This window comes from Pelodiscus sinensis, chromosome 16 (assembly GCF_052426305.1).
Source record: "Pelodiscus sinensis isolate ZL-2025 chromosome 16, ASM5242630v1, whole genome shotgun sequence".
Classification (NCBI taxonomy): domain Eukaryota; kingdom Metazoa; phylum Chordata; order Testudines; family Trionychidae; genus Pelodiscus; species Pelodiscus sinensis.
Window position 1 is genome coordinate 42667038 of NC_143067.1, and position 10167 is coordinate 42677204.

General features: G+C 41.8%; 1 pseudogene across 1 annotated transcript; it reads right to left on the minus strand.

The window, feature by feature from the left end:
* Positions 1-231: 231 nt before the first annotated feature.
* On the minus strand, positions 232-9183 carry LOC102450406 (plasma membrane calcium-transporting ATPase 1 pseudogene; annotated as a pseudogene). The gene is made up of 2 exons (XR_016347000.1): positions 9055-9183; positions 232-5481 (listed from the first exon to the last, which is right to left on the minus strand). The product of XR_016347000.1 is annotated as a plasma membrane calcium-transporting ATPase 1 pseudogene (transcript).
* Positions 9184-10167: the final 984 nt, after the last annotated feature.

The window sequence follows — 10167 nt, forward strand, 5'->3', positions numbered from 1 at the left end:
GCACAGGACTTTTTGGAGATGTTCCCCTAACTTTCTGCTATGTGCAGCCAAAGGAGCCAACCTACTCCTTCAGGTACTTTCCAGCGAATAATCTCCCAGAGTCTGGCCTCTATCTTGATCAAGTAAGATGGGAGAAGAGAACTTTTTACAAAATTATTTTTATTTAATAAGAAGAAATATTCATAATAAACAACTATGGCAAACAAAATGAAAACATACCAACTGCACCTATTGCAACACTCCTCCTGGTACACACAAACCTTCTGTTGGAGGGAGGTTTTTTAAATACTTAGATTTAAGAAGAACACGGTCCCATTCACAATTAGTCAAGGGCCTGATCCTAGGCAACTGGAGTCCCTGGTAAATATTCCATTGAGTTAAAGGAGAACTGGATGAGGCCCCAGGACAGCAATGAGTTAATATGTTAAGACAAAAATGACAAATGTACTGATCAATTTTGATTTAGCATATTTTATGTTAGATTAAAAACATTTCAAGCAATATTCTACTGAATTCTGAACAAAAAGTTATTTTATACAGTTTTCAGGACTGAACAACAGTGTACTCAGATCTATTCATGCTGTGCAGTGAAGGCATTTCAAAGTTCAAGTGTTAGTACTATGTTTTGTGCTGAATGCCTCAAGGAAAAGAGCAAGAGGGGCATGTGGCACCTTGTGTTTCACGTCCTGTGGAAGTCTGGAGTTGCTGCTTTCTATCTTGCATGGTGCCCCAGAGCACCTTTCCTTCTACCAATGATGTCCCATCAACAGGGAACACCGCTGGCCTAGAAAAGGTCAGCGTCCCATGAACCTTGAGCTGGACTTGACCCAAGCTTGCTAAGGGGGTAACCAAGCTGTCAAACTGCATAGAGCCCAGAGTCACTGGGCTTGCTTAGGCTGGGCTTTAGTTTTTCACAATAAACAATGTTCCCTAAAGTGTTTTGATACTGAATATTCTATGGAATATGGATTGTGACTAAACACTTTAGAAAACAATACATTAATATAGAAAGGCCATTCCTGAGTCCCATCCTTCAGACGTCAAGTTGCAATATAACTTACAAGGGCATTGGGTAGAGCTGATGATCTAAAGAAAGGCTTCTTTCCTGAAGGAAATATTCCATCAAATTTACAAATATGGCCAATGCCCCTCTTGCCTAGGTTAGTCAGCTCAGATTTCTAAAGCTGCTGGCTCTTTTACAAAGATGTGACTGGCTTCCTTTCAGTACTACAAACATTAATTAGAACAGAGATTCTAGATTATTCATTAGATCAAGGTAAAGGAGCCAGGCAAGCATCTCCCACTCCATTTCAATAAGTGTTGTGTAGCAAACTCCCTTAGGTTCTTGTAAAGTGTCCAGCCCCACTCACCACTGCTCTTGAGTTCACAAAGCACAATTGCCCATACTGAAGCATTAGCTCTAGCAATTTATCTCCTGAATGTGTCATGTACACTGAAAACAGAATTGAGTTTTGTTTCAACAGAACCCTCTTCTCCAGAAGATACAGCATTACCTAAATAACGGTTTTCTTTGACTTGCATAGAAAGAAGTTTGCCTTCCATAAACAGGATTAAAATTAAAAGAATCTTGGAACTTTGTAAAAAATCTTTGTCTTTTATCAAATAAACTAGTCATTTTTGCAGCTGACATGAGAAATTAGAGTTAATAGATTGAAGGCATCCTCACCTCTTTCCCTCAAAAAAGCCAAATTAAAGACTCAAGCTAATCATAAGCACTATTCATATGACCCGTTTTTTAATAAAGTTTAGATCAGCCTTTTTATGCTGACTTACTGTTTTGTTTGTCTATATGAATTAATTTCCCCATTCTCCAAAAAAGAAATCCTCAAATCTTTCAGAAAACTCTTTAATCAAGAAATCTTCATTCACACCAGTGTGCCTTCTTTTGCAGTTTAAGACAAAATGATTGTCGTTTTAACACTCTGTGTGAAAGAATTCTATTCGTTTCTTAATGCAGTAAATTTAGCCCAATATTATTTTTGAGTGGTATTTCAATAATGAGAAAGTAAGATTTAAAATTCATTGCTTAGATTCTCTTAAGCTGCGAACTGAGCTTTGTGTTTCTGGTTTTTCTAACTCTTCGTAAAAGGAAGTACGAAAGGCTTTCACCACTCGGCTCTGAGCTTGAATTCTGTACATTCCCCTAAACCATAAGATCTGACCACGAAGCAATTCTCTTTCAGCATGGTCAATCTCTCCTGCATCTTCAGCTCGTTCTTCCTCAAGGATTTCTTCCTTTGGCGGTCCATGACCAAATTCTGTCAAGAACGTCAAATAGCTATTTGGAATTGTTGTTATCAGCTGTCCCCACAGCAACGTTCCTATGCCTAGGAAAAGTGACCATAGCCACTGTTCTACTGTAAGCTCAGTACAACTAAAGAGCTTCCCACCAACTTCTACTATAAGTATTTGTACAATTAATGTACCAGCAGTGATAGCACAAAAGATTGTATTACTGAATATTCCTTCAAAGACATTCCTTTCACCATGAACCTTTCGGGCATTGATTTCATTACAGATCTGCATTAACACAAAACTATTGAATACAATTGTGTAATGCGTGGAGGGAGGGGAATGCAGAGGAGCATTTCTTCCACTGTCAATATCAAAAAGTTTTTCACCAGTAAAAACAAGTGTAAAAATGACTATAAGCTGATAGAATGCCTGACCTAAAATGTTTTTCATCATTGTGCGGGAGATTAGGGCTTTATTTCTTCCATAAGGCTTCCGTAGCAAGAGAGACTCAGTTGGTTTTTCTGTAGCTAAAGCAAGAGATGCAAATGTGTCCATGATGAGATTCACCCACAGCATCTGCACAGTTTTTAGTGGTGAATCTTGTGTAATACATGCTCCTGTGAATGCAACAATTACTGCTACTACATTGACTGTAAGCTGGAACTGCAGGAATTTGGAGATACTGTCATATACATTTCTGCCCCACATAACTGCTTTAACGGTGCTTGTGAAGTTGTCATCTGTGAGAATAATATCTGATGCTTCTTTAGCCACATCTGTTCCAGCAATGCCCATAGCAAAACCGACATCTGCTTCCTTCAATGCTGGTGCATCATTAGTACCATCACCAGTTACTGCTACAACTTGTCTCTGTTCTGAAAGGGTACTGTTAATTATACCTTTCACCAATGTGTGTTTATCAGAGGGGGAGGATCTTGCAAGCACCCGAAGTTTTGGCCAAATCTTGTCTAGCAGCTCTTGCTTAATCTCTCCTTTTTCGTTACGTATAAGTCTGTTGAACTCTTTTCCCTCTAAGCAAAGGAAGGTCTCCCCAGGATGCAGAATACCACATTTCAAAGCAATTGCGCGTGCAGTATTAATGTTGTCACCAGTAACCATACGCACTGTGATGCCAGCATTCTGGCATTTTGTTATTGCATCTGGAACCTCAGGCCTCAATGGATCTTCAATGCCAACAACTGCAATACATGTGAGTTCCATTATAATATTGTTTTCATTATCCCATTCTGGTTCAGGCTGCCCAGCTGGGAAATCTTTGACTGCTAGACATATGGTTCTGAGTCCATCAGAAGCCATAGGATCAACCACAGTTTTTAAAATATTAGTATTGTCCTTTGAGTTGAATGGTTTAGGTTCACCGACAGCATTCAAGATTTTGTTGCATTTTTTAAGCACTATCTCAGAAGCACCCTTGGTGAACATCTGGTAACTACCATCAACTTTTTTTAATACTGTACTCATGGACTTTCTATCAGAGTTGAAGGTATATACTTTATACAACTTTTCTTCTGGTATTTGATTTCGTACAGCCTGATAATCCTGTTTTAAATTCAGGAGAAATCCCAGCAAGGCACATTCAGTTTTATTGCCAACCTGACGTGGTAAGCCATTTTCTTTTTCAGGAGCCAATATTTTGGAAGTGTACGCACAATTCACAGAAATACCTGTTAAAAGATAGTTCAGAGTAGTCTGAGGAATTGATTCAGGTGCAGGAATAATTTTATGATGCCTTTCTCCGATGAAAGCCTGGACGACAGTCATTCTGTTCATGGTTAATGTTCCTGTTTTATCTGAGCAAATGGTTGTTGCATTGCCCATTGTTTCACAAGCATCCAAATGCCGTACTAGGTTATTATCTTTCATCATTTCTTTTACAGAGTAGGCGAGTGAGATAGTGACAGCAAGTGGGAGACCCTCTGGCACGGCCACCACCAATACCGTAACTCCAATAATGAAGAACTTCACAAAATATTTTATATAAATTGGGGTACACTGAGCAGTCCAAGTATGCTTCTGAATTAATAATGTTTTAATTAAAAAATAAACTACAAGGACAACCACTGTGATTGTTGACATTGCCAACCCTGCTTTGCCAATCTGAACTGCTAATCTGGTAAGTTTCCCTTGTAGAACTGATTTTTCTTTTTTTGGTAAATGTGATTGCCTGTTGGCCATCTCTTCTCCATTAGTGCTTTCTTCACTAGTTCCAAACAGCATTTCTCTGGCTGCATAATCCTGAGCTTTTGCTTTGTTGCTGTTCTCAACAGTGCCATCTTGTTTTTTCTTTTTCTTTTTCACATTCTCCTTCTCTAATTCTCCTCCCACCCCAAGTAAAGTGAGGATAATTCCTGTCTGTGAGTTTATACCCACTGCAGTAATTACCACTCTTCCAGAGCCTTCCATTACATGAGTACCAGAAAGTAGTATAGGATCTCCACTCAAAGTCTTCTTAACATGATCAGATTCTCCTGTGAGTGAACTCTCATCCATTTTGAGGTCATTCCCGTGGAGAAGCACACCATCAGCTGGTAAAAGGTCCCCATATTTGACATACACAATATCCCCCACTACTATGTCAGCAATGGGTATCTGTATGACTTGACCATCTCTGATGACAGCAAACTTCTGTTCTTTTTCAATATGTTGCTGTAACCCCCTAAATTGTTTCTCCTTACTCCAGTCATTGAAAGCTGTTACTAATACTACACAAGCTACTGAGAAAAGAATTGCAGTTCCTTCAATCCAAGCCATCTGACTTTCACCCTCTTCAGTAGCAGCATGGCTGTCTACACACACTGTATTTTGTCCTTGTGAAGGTCTATAAAAAGAAAGTCCTAGTGATACAATGGCTGCAATTTCCAATATAATTAATGTTATATCTTGTAATGCCTCCCATATCAGCTGAAGGAATGGTTTAGGTTTTTTAGGGGGTATAAAATTCTTCCCAAAAACTTCTTGCCTTCTGGCTACATCTAATGGGTCCCCCCTTATCCCTTTTTGGGGTGATGTTTTGAGCCGTGTGCAGAGTCCAAAGACATCTCCATAACTTTCTTTTATTTTTTTCAGAGCATCCACAGATCGTAGCTCCATCAGGGCATGAAGCTCTGCTAGGGTCATCTCAAAATCTTCTGCTTCATGGTGATCTTCTCTGGTCAGCACTGTCATTTCCTGTGCAGATGGGAGTCTAGCCATGTTTTTGCCTTCCTATGACAACACACAGACCTTTAAAGGGGAGAAGACTGAGTCCAGCAGTTACCCTACACATATCTTTTTATTTAAATATTTATAAGATAAACAAAGTCCTTTATCTGAAGATAGAGTCATTGGAGCTGAGAAAATACACAGATCTTACTGCTGCTGCTGAAGCTCCTCTCTGGGGAAGCACCCTATTCCTGAGCAGAGAAGACAGGGAGAAAGGAGACAACCACAGCTTGAGGGTTAGTCCTTCAGGGCCCAGGCCCCTCTGTATCACTTTACATTGCAGTGGTATGTGAGCCCCCCAGCCTCGGTAGAAAAACTCACACAACAGGGCTAAAAAAAGCAATGTGGAAGTTGTGGCTCAGGCAGAAGTGTGAGCATTCAGCTGGGGTGCTGAATGAGCTTGAGATCTCATGCTCCACCCCGAGCTGAAATATCCTTATTGCTATTTTGAGTATGCTAGCTTGAACTCTTCTTGCACAAGTCTGTCTAACCAAAGCTGGGAGACTGGCTCTAAACTACAGTGTACAGACATCTGCTGTGGCTCACTCATTCTCTCTACTCTGCAGTCGGGATCAGGCTGCATGCTCCAGCCTCCACCAGCATAATTCACACTCACTGATTAACAGTGTCCTCGTGCACACAGGTTGGGAGGGGAAAGTGGGAAGATGCACCAGCAGAGAGATCTGAAAGCATCATACAACTTGGGCATTGGAGACATCACCAGAGGAAGAGGCCTGAGGAGGCATTATGTGGGTCTCAGTATTTGCTGACCTGCTCACACCAACTGCCTCCAACTTCTCTCAGCTTCCAGCCCCTCAGGACACAAAGGCTGTGTCTAAACTACATGGCTCAATCGATGGAGCCATGTAGATGAGGGTTGTAGGCAAAGGGAAATGAAGCCGCGATTTAAATAATCGCGGCTTCATTTAAATTTACATGGCTGCCGCGCTGAGCTGACAAACAGCTGATCAGCTGTTTGTCAGCTCAGCGTGCTAGTCTGGACGCTCCCGTGCCGACCTGAAAGCCCTTTATCGACCTCCCGGTTATGCCTCGTAGGTTGAGGTTTACCGGGGAGGTCGATAAAGGGCTTTCATATCGACAGTGGAGCGTCTAGACTAGCGCGCTGAGCCGCTGTTTGTCGGCTCAGCGCGGCAGCCATGTAAATTTAAATAAAGCCGCGATTATTTAAATCGCGGCTTCATTTCCCTTTGCCAAACAAACAAATCTACATGGCTCCGTCGACGGAGCCATGTAGTTTAGACATACCCCAATAGTCAGTCCAGCACCTTGTCCCTAGCTGCTCCTGCAGTTGCACAATAACAACAGGGCAGCATGTGCTCCAGATCACAGGCCTGCTCCCAATGCTCATGTTGTTTGGGGAGGGCCTCCTTCCTTTAATTCTGGAGAGGAAATGTAAGGCAGTTTAGGCATGTGTGTGTATGTGTGACTTAGCATATGCATGTGGACGGAAGGGAATTCCAGTTTGGAGAGAGGAGACGTTTCCATACAAAAACTGGCATTAAGACTGTTAAGGTTGGTGGGGGGAGCAGTCTCAAGTCAAGAGGAACCACCTTGAAGACTGCTAGCCCAAAGTGCTGTGAGTCCTTATACAGACAACGCACTGAAAAGACACCAGAGATTACTCCTGGGGGAATTCTGTGCCACTGCACATGCAGAATTTTCACAGAAATTAACATTGTGAATGCAGAATTTCCTTTTCCCCCTGCAGAGAACTGGGCTGCAGAGCTGCTGGCCACTACTAGGGGCCGCTGGACCTGAAAGAACCCAACTTGCAACTAGAAGACACTGCCGGGGGAAGGGAGGGAGCTGGAGGATTCCCAGCAGCTGTAGTTCTTAGCACACTCCCAAGGAAGTAAGCTGTGTGCATGAAATGTCACACAAACCTGGGACCGAGCATGAGATTGTTTTTCCCTTTGTATCCCTAGCCTCTGGAGGAGGGGGGAGGGTTAGGGAGTGTGGATGTGTGGGTTGTGGGCATCTATGGTTGGGCTCTGGGGAAAGAAATGTAGGTGTCTGGGCTAAGGGGCAATGTTTCCTCTCATCTTTTCCATCAATGTGTGGAATAATTTTATGTGCACCAAACCATGTGTGAATGTGCACCACTGACAGAAACAAAAAACATAGCTGTGGGCACTCTGCCATTCAGCTGGGGGGAGGGACATTTGAATCTCTGTTGGAGGAAGGTTGCAGAGAAACAAGGAGTGGATTGTTATATGGGGTTTCTTTAATTCTCTACTCTTGAAGGAAATGTTTTATGTATCTGTATTTTTACAGAATATTTGCTGACAGATATTTTGAAATACATTACCAAAATAATTGAAAAATGGTGTGTATATATAGTATTATTTAGAAATAATAATATAGGCAGAGTTTTACAGAATTTTTAAAAAAGTGTGTGCAGAATTTTTATTGGCACAGAATTCTCCCAGGAGGAAATGCTGCTCTGAGCATCCCAAAGGAAGACCCTGCTTCTCCTTTGCACTGGCTCATGGAGAAGGCATGGTACGCCATCCTGCTCAGGGAATGACAGTGCATCTTGAAGAACAATTGGGGTATGTTTACACTAAACAGCACTTAGCGACACAGCGGTGTCAACATAGCCTTGTCCCTAAAAGTCAGGCAGAGTAAACACTTTTTGTCAGCGCTTTTGCCATTAAAAAAAATTCCACCTCTTACCAGTGGTATCTGCTTTGTCATCAGAAGAGCATTCCTGCCTACAAAGCACTATTTACAGTAGTACTTGCCAGTGGCAAAGCTTTTGTTGTTGGGGGCAGCAAGGAGTTAAGCATGTGAATGACAAAAGCTTTGTCGCTCAATTGCCAGTGTAGACAAAGCCTTTGGGTACATCTATACTGCCAAGCTATTTTGGGATACCAGAAGTATCCCGAAATAGCAATTCCACATCTATTGAAGCAGCCTGTTATTTCAAAACAGATTTTGAAATATCGGGTGGTTTATTCTGATGTCCCTGTAAACCTCATTCCACAAGGATTAAGGGACATTTCAGAATAGCAGTTTATTTTGAAATTTGGCAATGTGTAGACAGCACCACATTACAAAATAAGCTATTTTGAAATACACTCGAAATTAGCTATGCAATTTGCATAGCTCAAATTGCGTAGCTTATTTCGAGCTAAGGATGCAGTGTAGATGCACCCTTTGTCTCCAGACTCCCTCTTTGCAAGGTGGTTCTGCTTTCCTACTCAGGCACATGGCTAATTAGTACCATTTGGCACTTCAGGCCCACAGATCAGGCCATAAGTACTGATGGCATCATAGGAAAGGCATTTAGTTCTAAGACACCTATCCAAACAGAAGGGCACAGGAAAGAGGCCATGATATCACTGTCAACTAGAATCAATGACTATTTGATCTGAGGAAGTGGGTCTGGCCCACGAAAGCTCATCATCTAATAAACCATCTTGTTAGTCTTTAAAGTGCTACATAGTCCTATATTTTGCTTCAGCTACACCAGACTAACACGGCTACATTTCTATAACTAGAATCAAGACATTGTTTATTATCTGTGTGAAAATTAAATTAAATACAACCAACCCCAGACTGAAGAAATGGGAGAATCTAATTTATCCTTCTCTGCGGGGATATTCCTGCTGTTTGTTCCTCTCCCCAATGGTGGATGACTGCTGCAGCTGCTGAAAATCAAGATGTGTCACTTCTAAGTACCTGTAAACTATTAAAGATGACGAAAAGAGTGTTACTTATCAAACAGCTGCTGCTCTCTGAATGTACGGTGTTTCCAGAGCCCAAGGCTGTGTCTACACTGGGCCACTTATTCCGGAAAATCAGCCGCTTTTCCGGAATAAACTGCGAGCTGTCTACACTGGCCCTTGAATTTCCGGAAAAGCAACGACGCTCTATTGTACAAAATCAGCCGCTATTCCGGAAAAACTATTCTGCTCCCGCTCGGGCATAAGTCCTTATTCCAGAACACTGTTCCGGAAAAGGGCCAATGTAGACAGCCCAGTAGTCTTTTCCGGAAAAAAGCCCCGATCGCGAAAATGGCGATCGGGGCTCTTTTCCGGAAAAGCACGTCTACATTGGCCATAGACGCTTTTCTGGAAAAAGGGCTTTTCCGGAAAAGCAGCCTGCCAATGTAGACGCTCCTTTTCCAGAAAAACTGAAAACGGAATAGTAATCCGTTTTAAGCAGTTCCGGAAATTCATGCCAGTGTAGACACAGCCCTAATGTATCACTTGCATGCTTGGCTACAAAGCCCCAGAATCATTCACAGTAGTAAGAACCATTAGCATCAGGTAATTAACCATTTTAATTAATTAAATTAATTAAAAATAATAATAGAGTGTCAAGGAACCCTAGGACCAGACTTAATATCAATGATAGGAGAAGCAGCAAATTAGTCTGTCTCCCTAGACCAAAGGCCCCCAAGAATACCAAAATAAATAATTTTAGATCCCAGAAAATGACAGTGCTGGAGAAATACAGCTGCTACTGGAGGAGTGGATCTGCTGGGAGATAAATGTGGATTCATAATCAATGATAGATCATTCTCTAGTAAGGCTCGCCACACACTTGTGGCTTTTACCAAAGATCCAAAAGAGTGATCAAACTACCCTGCGTTCAAAAGCATTTATTATTTCAGGGCATGTCTACACAGCAAGGCTAAAGTCGAATTAAACTATGCAACTT